Source organism: Engystomops pustulosus, chromosome 7 (assembly GCF_040894005.1).
Source record: "Engystomops pustulosus chromosome 7, aEngPut4.maternal, whole genome shotgun sequence".
NCBI lineage: Eukaryota > Metazoa > Chordata > Amphibia > Anura > Leptodactylidae > Engystomops > Engystomops pustulosus.
The window spans coordinates 141,058,553-141,071,243 of NC_092417.1; the positions used below are offsets into that span (position 1 = coordinate 141,058,553).

The 12,691-nt window shown below is 45.9% G+C and overlaps 6 non-coding genes across 6 annotated transcripts; all 6 read left to right on the forward strand.

Annotated features, from left to right (window-relative positions):
- The first annotated feature begins 287 nt into the window (after positions 1–287).
- Positions 288–361, forward strand: TRNAT-AGU (transfer RNA threonine (anticodon AGU)). The gene has a single exon. It is a non-coding gene; the product is annotated as a tRNA-Thr (tRNA).
- A 1,159-nt stretch (positions 362–1,520) lies between these two features.
- TRNAT-AGU (transfer RNA threonine (anticodon AGU)) lies at positions 1,521–1,594 on the forward strand. Its single transcript has one exon. It is a non-coding gene; the product is annotated as a tRNA-Thr (tRNA).
- A 1,147-nt stretch (positions 1,595–2,741) lies between these two features.
- Positions 2,742–2,815, forward strand: TRNAT-AGU (transfer RNA threonine (anticodon AGU)). Its single transcript has one exon. It is a non-coding gene; the product is annotated as a tRNA-Thr (tRNA).
- Positions 2,816–3,974: 1,159 nt separating this feature from the next.
- On the forward strand, positions 3,975–4,048 carry TRNAT-AGU (transfer RNA threonine (anticodon AGU)). The gene has a single exon. It is a non-coding gene; the product is annotated as a tRNA-Thr (tRNA).
- Positions 4,049–5,207: 1,159 nt separating this feature from the next.
- Positions 5,208–5,281, forward strand: TRNAT-AGU (transfer RNA threonine (anticodon AGU)). The gene has a single exon. It is a non-coding gene; the product is annotated as a tRNA-Thr (tRNA).
- Positions 5,282–11,360: 6,079 nt separating this feature from the next.
- TRNAT-AGU (transfer RNA threonine (anticodon AGU)) lies at positions 11,361–11,434 on the forward strand. Its single transcript has one exon. It is a non-coding gene; the product is annotated as a tRNA-Thr (tRNA).
- Positions 11,435–12,691: the final 1,257 nt, after the last annotated feature.

Here is a 12,691-nt window from a genome sequence, read left to right on the forward strand (position 1 = left end):
TCATGACTGAAAGCTTCATCCTTTTACAAGTTGCTGCCAAGTATGGAACAGAACTCCAGTACCGTGTGGGCCCTTAAAGAAAGCAGTGGAAAACGACTGCGGATAAAGGGACACACCTCAGTTGTCTACCTAGTATCTGCTCACCTTCCTTTTTCCAGCCCTGAAAAGAAAAACCATGAAGGTTTGAGCCACCCCATCAGGTCATGAAAGGTTGCAGGAATTGGAAACATCAAATAGCAGTGGCGTTTTTTTTAAGCTGCACAGCTGTGCCAGCTTTGCCATCACAAGGCGCTGTGGCTTAGTTGGTTAAAGCGCCTGTCTAGTAAACAGGAGATCCTGAGTTCGAATCTCAGCAGTGCCTTTCTTTCTTCTCTTTTGAGCTTCTGAAGCAAACCAAAAAAAAGCTTTTCGCTCATGTCTGACATCTTACTTGTCTTTCACACAGTCCTAAGGTAGACCAGTTAGGGGATCTACAATCAATACCAGCTAAAGGCTGCAAAGGACAAAGAGGCCTTCATCTTCATGAGAAGGCCGAGGATGCCATCAAGCATGAAAAATAAAAAGAGTGGACTTAACCCGTTGATATGCCACGTAACTTGTATGCCACATAACAAATATGCATCTTTCCTAGCTTTACTAAGAGCGGTCTTGAGAGGTCACAGTTAAAGTCCACCATGGAGGGGACAATCACTGCTTGTCCAGTAAAAAGAGGATTAGCAAACAAAGATTTCAGCTTGGAAGAAGCAGAAGAAATCGACAAGGATGGGATTCGAACCCATGCATGCAGAGCACAATGGATTAGCAGTCCATCACCTTAACCACTTGGCCACCTCGTCCTGGTGAGCGCCGTGGTTCCCTTTGACAAACTCCCAAACAAAGTGTGCCTAGTCGGTGCCTGCAGAGTTTTGCTGATCGGTCATGGGCTGAGTGGGTCATACCTCGCCTCCTACAGTAAGTAATGCCTCAAGAAGATGCATGGAAAACCCTTGAAAGGTGGACCTATGCTAAGGGATGCCAAACCATTTCCAGACATCCCTGGCATGTCTTCCATCCATCTATTCTGCCTTATGCATGGAAAGCAGAGCAGGTAACAATTCTTGCTCTGCTAAGAAGCGGCTCAATCACCTATGGAACCGCAAACCTCTAGCTCTCCACGAAGTTCCAGCTGCTATAGTCGTCTGCAAATTTGTCGGTGTGGATGCCTTTTTCAAAAAGTTTTTGCTTTTCTAATTGTCATGACTGAAAGCTTCATCCTTTTACAAGTTGCTGCCAAGTATGGAACAGAACTCCAGTACCGTGTGGGCCATTAAAGAAAGCAGTGGAAAACGACTGCGGATAAAGGGACACACCTCAGTTGTCTACCTAGTATCTGCTCACCTTCCTTTTTCCAGCCCTGAAAAGAAAAACCATGAAGGTTTGAGCCACCCCATCAGGTCATGAAAGGTTGCAGGAATTGGAAACATCCGATAGCAGTGGCGTTTTTTTTAAGCTGCACAGCTGTGCCAGCTTTGCCATCACAAGGCGCTGTGGCTTAGTTGGTTAAAGCGCCTGTCTAGTAAACAGGAGATCCTGAGTTCGAATCTCAGCAGTGCCTTTCTTTCTTCTCTTTTGAGCTTCTGAAGCAAACCAAAAAAAAGTTATTCGCTCACGTCTGACATCTTACTTGTCTTTCACACAGTCCTAAGGTAGACCAGTCAGGGGATCTAGAATCAGTACCAGCTAAAGGCTGCTTAGGACTGCTTCATGAGAAGGCCGAGGATGCCATCAAGCATGAAAAATAAAAAGAGTGGACTTAACCCGTTGATATGCCACGTAACTTGTATGCCACACAACAAATATGCGTCTTTCCTAGCTTTAATAAGAGCCGTCTTGAGAGGTCACAGTTAAAGTCCACCATGGAGGGGACAATCACTGCTTGTCCAGTAAAAAGAGGATTAGCAAACAAAGATTTCAGCTTGGACGAAGCAGAAGAAATCGACGAGGATGGGATTCGAACCCATGCATGCTGAGTACAATGGATTAGCAGTCCATCGCCTTAACCACTCGGCCACCTCGTCCTGGTGAGCGCCGTGGTTCCCTTTGACAAACTCCCAAACAAAGTGTGCCTTGTCGGTGCCTGCAGAGTTTTGCTTATTGGTCATGGGCTGAGTGGGTCATACCTCGCCTCCTACAGTAAGTAATGCCTCAAGAAGATGCATGGAAAACCCTTGAAAGGTGGACCTATGCTAAGGGATGCCAAACCATTTCCAGACATCCCTGGCATGTCTTCCATCCATCTATTCTGCCTTATGCATGGAAAGCAGAGCAGGTAACAATTCTTGCTCTGCTAAGAAGCGGCTCAATCACCTATGGAACCGCAAACCTCTAGCTCTCCACGAAGTTCCAGCTGCTATTGTCGTCTGCAAATTTGTCGGTGTGGATGCCTTTTTCAAAAAGTTTTTGCTTTTCTAATTGTCATGACTGAAAGCTTCATCCTTTTACAAGTTGCTGCCAAGTATGGAACAGAACTCCAGTACCGTGTGGGCCATTAAAGAAAGCAGTGGAAAACGACTGCGGATAAAGGGACACACCTCAGTTGTCTACCTAGTATCTGCTCACCTTCCTTTTTCCAGCCCTGAAAAGAAAAACCATGAAGGTTTGAGCCACCCAATCAGGTCATGAAAGGTTGCAGGAATTGGAAACATCCGATAGCAGTGGCGTTTTTTTTAAGCTGCACAGCTGTGCCAGCTTTGCCATCACAAGGCGCTGTGGCTTAGTTGGTTAAAGCGCCTGTCTAGTAAACAGGAGATCCTGAGTTCGAATCTCAGCAGTGCCTTTCTTTCTTCTCTTTTGAGCTTCTGAAGCAAACCAAAAAAAAGTTATTCGCTCACGTCTGACATCTTACTTGTGTTTCACACAGTCCTAAGGTAGACCAGTCAGGGGATCTAGAATCAGTACCAGCTAAAGGCTGCAAAGGACAAAGAGGCCTTCATCTTCATGAGAAGGCCGAGGATGCCATCAAGCATGAAAAATAAAAAGAGTGGACTTAACCCGTTGATATGCCACGTAACTTGTATGCCACACAACAAATATGCGTCTTTCCTAGCTTTAATAAGAGCCGTCTTGAGAGGTCACAGTTAAAGTCCACCATGGAGGGGACAATCACTGCTTGTCCAGTAAAAAGAGGATTAGCAAACAAAGATTTCAGCTTGGACGAAGCAGAAGAAATCGACGAGGATGGGATTCGAACCCATGCATGCAGAGCACAATGGATTAGCAGTCCATCGCCTTAACCACTCGGCCACCTCGTCCTGGTGAGCGCCGTGGTTCCCTTTGACAAACTCCCAAACAAAGTGTGCCTAGTCGGTGCCTGCAGAGTTTTGCTGATTGGTCATGGGCTGAGTGGGTCATACCTCGCCTCCTACAGTAAGTAATGCCTCAAGAAGATGCATGGAAAACCCTTGAAAGGTGGACCTATGCTAAGGGTTGCCAAACCATTTCCAGACATCCCTGGCATGTCTTCCATCCATCTATTCTGCCTTATGCATGGAAAGCAGAGCAGGTAACAATTCTTGCTCTGCTAAGAAGCGGCTCAATCACCTATGGAACCGCAAACCTCTAGCTCTCCACGAAGTTCCAGCTGCTATTGTCGTCTGCAAATTTGTCAGTGTGGATGCCTTTTTCAAAAAGTTTTTGCTTTTCTAATTGTCATGACTGAAAGCTTCATCCTTTTACAAGTTGCTGCCAAGTATGGAACAGAACTCCAGTACCGTGTGGGCCCTTAAAGAAAGCAGTGGAAAACGACTGCGGATAAAGGGACACACCTCAGTTGTCTACCTAGTATCTGCTCACCTTCCTTTTTCCAGCCCTGAACAGAAAAACCATGAAGGTTTAAGCCACCCCATCAGGTCATGAAAGGTTGCAGGAATTGGAAACATCCAATAGCAGTGGCGTTTTTTTTAAGCTGCACAGCTGTGCCAGCTTTGCCATCACAAGGCGCTGTGGCTTAGTTGGTTAAAGCGCCTGTCTAGTAAACAGGAGATCCTGAGTTCGAATCTCAGCAGTGCCTTTCTTTCTTCTCTTTTGAGCTTCTGAAGCAAACCAAAAAAAAGTTATTCGCTCACGTCTGACATCTTACTTGTCTTTCACACAGTCCTAAGGTAGACCAGTCAGGGGATCTAGAATCAGTACCAGCTAAAGGCTGCAAAGGACAAAGAGGCCTTCATCTTCATGAGAAGGCCGAGGATGCCATCAAGCATGAAAAATAAAAAGAGTGGACTTAACCCGTTGATATGCCACGTAACTTGTATGCCACACAACAAATATGCGTCTTTCCTAGCTTTAATAAGAGCCGTCTTGAGAGGTCACAGTTAAAGTCCACCATGGAGGGGACAATCACTGCTTGTCCAGTAAAAAGAGGATTAGCAAACAAAGATTTCAGCTTGGACGAAGCAGAAGAAATCGACGAGGATGGGATTCGAACCCATGCATGCAGAGCACAATGGATTAGCAGTCCATCGCCTTAACCACTCGGCCACCTCGTCCTGGTGAGCGCCGTGGTTCCCTTTGACAAACTCCCAAACAAAGTGTGCCTAGTCGGTGCCTGCAGAGTTTTGCTGATTGGTCATGGGCTGAGTGGGTCATACCTCGCCTCCTACAGTAAGTAATGCCTCAAGAAGATGCATGGAAAACCCTTCAAAGGTGGACCTATGCTAAGGGATGCCAAACCATTTCCAGACATCCCTGGCATGTCTTCCATCCATCTATTCTGCCTTATGCATGGAAAGCAGAGCAGGTAACAATTCTTGCTCTGCTAAGAAGCGGCTCAATCACCTATGGAACCGCAAACCTCTAGCTCTCCACGAAGTTCCAGCTGCTATTGTCGTCTGCAAATTTGTCAGTGTGGATGCCTTTTTCAAAAAGTTTTTGCTTTTCTAATTGTCATGACTGAAAGCTTCATCCTTTTACAAGTTGCTGCCAAGTATGGAACAGTACTCCAGTACCGTGTGGGCCCTTAAAGAAAGCAGTGGAAAACGACTGCGGATAAAGGGACACACCTCAGTTGTCTACCTAGTATCTGCTCACCTTCCTTTTTCCAGCCCTGAACAGAAAAACCATGAAGGTTTAAGCCACCCCATCAGGTCATGAAAGGTTGCAGGAATTGGAAACATCCAATAGCAGTGGCGTTTTTTTTAAGCTGCACAGCTGTGTCAGCTTTGCCATCACAAGGCGCTGTGGCTTAGTTGGTTAAAGCGCCTGTCTAGTAAACAGGAGATCCTGAGTTCAAATCTCAGCAGTGCCTTTCTTTCTTCTCTTTTGAGCTTCTGAAGCAAACCAAAAAAAAGTTATTCGCTCACGTCTGACATCTTACTTGTCTTTCACACAGTCCTAAGGTAGACCAGTCAGGGGATCTAGAATCAGTACCAGCTAAAGGCTGCAAAGGACAAAGAGGCCTTCATCTTCATGAGAAGGCCGAGGATGCCATCAAGCATGAAAAATAAAAAGAGTGGACTTAACCCGTTGATATGCCACGTAACTTGTATGCCACACAACAAATATGCGTCTTTCCTAGCTTTAATAAGAGCCGTCTTGAGAGGTCACAGTTAAAGTCCACCATGGAGGGGACAATCACTGCTTGTCCAGTAAAAAGAGGATTAGCAAACAAAGATTTCAGCTTGGACAAAGCAGAAGAAATCGACGAGGATGGGATTCGAACCCATGCATGCAGAGCACAATGGATTAGCAGTCCATCGCCTTAACCACTCGGCCACCTCGTCCTGGTGAGCGCCGTGGTTCCCTTTGACAAACTCCCAAACAAAGTGTGCCTAGTCGGTGCCTGCAGAGTTTTGCTGATTGGTCATGGGCTGAGTGGGTCATACCTCGCCTCCTACAGTAAGTAATGCCTCAAGAAGATGCATGAAAAACCCTTGAAAGGTGGACCTATGCTAAGGGATGCCAAACCATTTCCAGACATCCCTGGCATGTCTTCCATCCATCTATTCTGCCTTATGCATGGGAAGCAGAGCAGGTAACAATTCTTGCTCTGCTAAGAAGCGGCTCAATCACCTATGGAACCGCAAACCTCTAGCTCTCCACGAAGTTCCAGCTGCTATTGTCGTCTGCAAATTTGTCAGTGTGGATGCCTTTTTCAAAAAGTTTTTGCTTTTCTAATTGTCATAACTGAAAGCTTCATCCTTTTACAAGTTGCTGCCAAGTATGGAACAGAACTCCAGTACCGTGTGGGCCCTTAAAGAAAGCAGTGGAAAACGACTGCGGATAAAGGGACACACCTCAGTTGTCTACCTAGTATCTGCTCACCTTCCTTTTTCCAGCCCGGAACAGAAAAACCATGAAGGTTTAAGCGACCCCATCAGGTCATGAAAGGTTGCAGGAATTGGAAACATCCAATAGCAGTGGCGTTTTTTTTAAGCTGCACAGCTGTGACAGCTTTGCCATCACAAGGCGCTGTGGCTTAGTTGGTTAAAGCGCCTGTCTAGTAAACAGGAGATCCTGAGTTCGAATCTCAGCAGTCCCTTTCTTTCTTCTCTTTTGAGCTTCTGAAGCAAACCAAAAAAAAGTTATTCGCTCACGTCTGACATCTTACTTGTCTTTCACACAGTCCTAAGGTAGACCAGTCAGGGGATCTAGAATCAGTACCAGCTAAAGGCTGCAAAGGACAAAGAGGCCTTCATCTTCATGAGAAGGCCGAGGATGCCATCAAGCATGAAAAATAAAAAGAGTGGACTTAACCCGTTGATATGCCACGTAACTTGTATGCCACACAACAAATATGCGTCTTTCCTAGCTTTAATAAGAGCCGTCTTGAGAGGTCACAGTTAAAGTCCGCCATGGAGGGGACAATCACTGCTTGTCCAGTAAAAAGAGGATTAGCAAACAAAGATTTCAGCTTGGACGAAGCAGAAGAAATCGACGAGGATGGGATTCGAACCCATGCATGCAGAGCACAATGGATTAGCAGTCCATCGCCTTAACCACTCGGCCACCTCGTCCTGGTGAGCGCCCTGGTTCCCTTTGACAAACTCCCAACCAAAGTGTGCCTAGTCGGTGCCTGCAGAGTTTTGCTGATCGGTCATGGGCTGAGTGGGTCATACCTCGCCTCCTACAGTAAGTAATGCCTCAAGAAGATGCATGGAAAACCCTTGAAAGGTGGACCTATGCTAAGGGATGCCAAACCATTTCCAGACATCCCTGGCATGTCTTCCATCCATCTATTCTGCCTTATGCATGGAAAGCAGAGCAGGTAACAATTCTTGCTCTGCTAAGAAGCGGCTCAATCACCTATGGAACCGCAAACCTCTAGCTCTCCACGAAGTTCCAGCTGCTATTGTCGTCTACAAATTTGTCGGTGTGGATGCCTTTTTCAAAAAGTTTTTGCTTTTCTAATTGTCATGACTGAAAGCTTCATCCTTTTACAAGTTGCTGCCATGTATGGAACAGAACTCCAGTACCGTGTGGGCCCTTAAAGAAAGCAGTGGAAAACGATTGCGGATAAAGGGACACACCTCAGTTGTCTACCTAGTATCTGCTCACCTTCCTTTTTCCAGCCCTGAAAAGAAAAACCATGAAGGTTTGAGCCACCCCATCAGGTCATGAAAGGTTGCAGGAATTGGAAACATCCAATAGCAGTGGCGTTTTTTGTAAGCTGCACAGCTGTGCCAGCTTTGCCATCACAAGGCGTTGTGGCTTAGTTGGTTAAAGCGCCTGTCTAGTAAACAGGAGATCCTGAGTTTGAATCTCAGCAGTGCCTTTCTTTCTTCTCTTTTGAGCTTCTGAAGCAAACCAAAAAAAAGTTATTCGCTCACATCTGACATCTTACTTGTCTTTCACACAGTCCTAAGGTAGACCAGTCAGGGGATCTAGAATCAGTACCAGCTAAAGGCTGCTTAGGACAAAGAGGCCTTCATCTTCATGAGAAGGCCGAGGATGCCATCAAGCATGAAAAATAAAAAGAGTGGACTTAACCCGTTGATATGCCACGTAATTTGTATGCCACACAACAAATATGCGTCTTTCCTAGCTTTAATAAGAGCCGTCTTGAGAGATCACAGTTAAAGTCCACCATGGAGGGGACAATCACTGCTTGTCCAGTAAAAAGAGGATTAGCAAACAAAGATTTCAGCTTGGACGAAGCAGAAGAAATCGACGAGGATGGGATTCGAACCCATGCATGCAGAGCACAATGGATTAGCAGTCCATCGCCTTAACCACTCGGCCACCTCGTCCTGGTGAGCGCCGTGGTTCCCTTTGACAAACTCCCAAACAAAGTGTGCCTAGTCGGTGCCTGCAGAGTTTTGCTGATCGGTCATGGGCTGAGTGGGTCATACCTCGCCTCCTACAGTAAGTAATGCCTCAAGAAGATGCATGGAAAACCCTTGAAAGGTGGACCTATGCTAAGGGATGCCAAACCATTTCCAGACATCCCTGGCATGTCTTCCATCCATCTATTCTGCCTTATGCATGGAAAGCAGAGCAGGTAACAATTCTTGCTCTGCTAAGTAGCGGCTCAATAACCTATGGAACCGCAAACCTCTAGCTCTCCACGAAGTTCCAGCTGCTATTGTCGTCTGCAAATTTGTCGGTGTGAATGCCTTTTTCAAAAAGTTTTTGCTTTTCTAATTGTCATGACTGAAAGCTTCATCCTTTTACAAGTTGCTGCCAAGTATGGAACAGAACTCCAGTACCGTGTGGGCCCTTAAAGAAAGCAGTGGAAAACGACTGCGGATAAAGGGACACACCTCAGTTGTCTACCTAGTATATGCTCACCTTCCTTTCTCCAACCATAAAAAGAAAAACCATGAAGGTTTGAGTCACCCTATCAGGTCATGAAAGGTTGCAGGAATTGGAAACATCCAATAGCAGTGGCGTTTTTTTTAAGCTGCACAGCTGTGCCAGCTTTGCCAGCACAAGCCGCTGTGGCTTAGTTGGTTAAAGCGCCTGTCTAGTAAACAGGAGATCCTGAGTTCGAATCTCAGCAGTGCCTTTCTTTCTTCTCTTTTGAGCTTCTGAAGCAAACCAAAAAAAAGTTTTTCGCTCATGTCTGACATCTTACTTGTCTTTCACACAGTCCTAAGGTAGACCAGTCAGGGGATCTAGAATCAGTACCAGCTAAAGGCTGCGTAGGACAAAGAAGCCTTCATCTTCATGAGAAGGCCGAGGATGCCATCTCACATGAAAAATAAAAAGAGTGGACTTAACCCGTTGATATGCCACGTAACTTGTATGCCACATAACAAATATGCGTCTTTCCTAGCTTTAATAAGAGCCGTCTTGAAAGGTCACAGTTGAAGTCCACCATGGAGGGGACAATCACTGCTTGTCTAGTAAAAAGAGGATTAGCAAACAAAGATTTCAGCTTGGACGAAGCAGAAGAAATCGACGAGGATGGGATTCGAACCCATGCATGCAGAGCACAATGGATTAGCAGTCCATCGCCTTAACCACTCGGCCACCTCGTCCTGGTGAGCGCCGTGGTTCCCTTTGACAAACTCCCAAACAAAGTGTGCCTAGTCGGTGCCTGCAGAGTTTTGCTGATCGGTCATGGGCTGAGTGGGTCATACCTCGCCTCCTACAGTAATAATGCCTCAAGAAGATGCATGGAAAACCCTTGAAAGGTGGACCTATGCTAAGGGATGCCAAACCATTTCCAGACATCCCTGGCATGTCTTCCATCCATCTATTCTGCCTTATGCATGGAAAGCAGAGCAGGTAACAATTCTTGCTCTGCTAAGAAGCGGCTCAATCACCTATGGAACCGCAAACCTCTAGCTCTCCACGAAGTTCCAGCTGCTATTGTCGTCTGCAAATTTGTCGGTGTGGATGCCTTTTTCAAAAAGTATTTGCTTTTCTTATTGTCATAACTGAAAGCTTCATCCTTTTACAAGTTGCTGCCAAGTATGGAACAGAACTCCAGTACCGTGTGGGCCCTTAAAGAAAGCAGTGGAAAATGACTGCGGATAAAGGGACACACCTCAGTTGTCTACCTATTATCTGCTCACCTTCCTTTTTCCAGCCCTGAAAAGAAAAACCATGAAGGTTTGAGACACCCCATCAGGTCATGAAAGGTTGCAGGAATTGGAAACATCCAATAGCAGTGGCGTTTTTTTAAGCTGCACAGCTGTGCCATCACAAGGCGCTGTGGCTTAGTTGGTTAAAGCGCCTGTCTAGTAAACAGGAGATCCTGAGTTTGAATCTCAGCAGTGCCTTTCTTTTTTCTCTTTTGAGCTTCTGAAGCAAACCAAAAAAAAGTTATTCGCTCACGTCTGACATCTTACTTGTCTTTCACACAGTCCTAAGGTAGACCAGTCAGGGGATCTAGAATCAGTACCAGCTAAAGGCTGCTTAGGACAAAGAGGCCTTCATCTTCATGAGAAGGCCGAGGATGCCATCAAGCATGAAAAATAAAAAGAGTGGACTTAACCCGTTGATATGCCACGTAACTTGTATGCCACATAACAAATATGCGTCTTTCCTAGCTTTAATAAGAGCCGTCTTGAGAGGTCACAGTTAAAGTCCACCATGGAGGGGACAATCACTGCTTGTCCAGTAAAAAGAGGATTAGCAAACAAAGATTTCAGCTTGGACGAAGCAGAAGAAATCGACGAGGATGGGATTCGAACCCATGCATGCAGAGCACAATGGATTAGCAGTCCATCGCCTTAACCACTCGGCCACCTCGTCCTGGTGAGCGCCGTGGTTCCCTTTGACAAACTCCCAAACAAAGTGTGCCTAGTCGGTGCCTGCAGAGTTTTGCTGATCGGTCATGGGCTGAGTGGGTCATACCTCGCCTCCTACAGTAATAATGCCTCAAGAAGATGCATGGAAAACCCTTGAAAGGTGGACCTATGCTAAGGGATGCCAAACCATTTCCAGACATCCCTGGCATGTCTTCCATCCATCTATTCTGCCTTATGCATGGAAAGCAGAGCAGGTAACAATTCTTGCTCTGCTAAGAAGTGGCTCAATCACCTATGGAACCGCAAACCTCTAGCTCTCCACGAAGTTCCAGCTGCTATTGTCGTTTGCGAATTTGTCGGTGTGGATGCCTTTTTCAAAAAGTTTTTGCTTTTCTAATTGTCATGACTGAAAGCTTCATCCTTTTACAAGTTGCTGCCAAGTATGGAACAGAACTCCAGTACCGTGTGGGCCCTTAAAGAAAGCAGTGGAAAACGACTGCGGATAAAGGGACACACCTCAGTTGTCTACCTAGTATCTGCTCACCTTCCTTTTTCCAGCCCTGAAAAGAAAAACCATGAAGGTTTGAGCCACCCCATCAGGTCATGAAAGGTTGCAGGAATTGGAAACATCAAATAGCAGTGGCGTTTTTTTTAAGCTGCACAGCTGTGCCAGCTTTGCCATCACAAGGCGCTGTGGCTTAGTTGGTTAAAGCGCCTGTCTAGTAAACAGGAGATCCTGAGTTCGAATCTCAGCAGTGCCTTTCTTTCTTCTCTTTTGAGCTTCTGAAGCAAACCAAAAAAAAGTTTTTCGCTCATGTCTGACATCTTACTTGTCTTTCACACAGTCCTAAGGTAGACCAGTTAGGGGATCTACAATCAATACCAGCTAAAGGCTGCAAAGGACAAAGAGGCCTTCATCTTCATGAGAAGGCCGAGGATGCCATCAAGCATGAAAAATAAAAAGAGTGGACTTAACCCGTTGATATGCCACGTAACTTGTATGCCACATAACAAATATGCATCTTTCCTAGCTTTACTAAGAGCGGTCTTGAGAGGTCACAGTTAAAGTCCACCATGGAGGGGACAATCACTGCTTGTCCAGTAAAAAGAGGATTAGCAAACAAAGATTTCAGCTTGGAAGAAGCAGAAGAAATCGACAAGGATGGGATTCGAACCCATGCATGCAGAGCACAATGGATTAGCAGTCCATCACCTTAACCACTTGGCCACCTCGTCCTGGTGAGCGCCGTGGTTCCCTTTGACAAACTCCCAAACAAAGTGTGCCTAGTCGGTGCCTGCAGAGTTTTGCTGATCGGTCATGGGCTGAGTGGGTCATACCTCGCCTCCTACAGTAAGTAATGCCTCAAGAAGATGCATGGAAAACCCTTGAAAGGTGGACCTATGCTAAGGGATGCCAAACCATTTCCAGACATCCCTGGCATGTCTTCCATCCATCTATTCTGCCTTATGCATGGAAAGCAGAGCAGGTAACAATTCTTGCTCTGCTAAGAAGCGGCTCAATCACCTATGGAACCGCAAACCTCTAGCTCTCCACGAAGTTCCAGCTGCTATAGTCGTCTGCAAATTTGTCGGTGTGGATGCCTTTTTCAAAAAGTTTTTGCTTTTCTAATTGTCATGACTGAAAGCTTCATCCTTTTACAAGTTGCTGACAAGTATGGAACAGAACTCCAATACCGTGTGGGCCCTTAAAGAAAGCAGTGGAAAACGACTGCGGATAAAGGGACACACCTCAGTTGTCTACCTAGTATCTGCTCACCTTCCTTTTTCCAGCCCTGAAAAGAAAAACCATGAAGGTTTGAGCCACCCCATCAGGTCATGAAAGGTTGCAGGAATTGGAAACATCCAATAGCAGTGGCGTTTTTTTTAAGCTGCACAGCTGTGCCAGCTTTGCCATCACAAGGCGCTGTGGCTTAGTTGGTTAAAGCGCCTGTCTAGTAAACAGGAGATCCTGAGTTTGAATCTCAGCAGTGCCTTTCTTTCTTCTCTTTTGAGCTTCT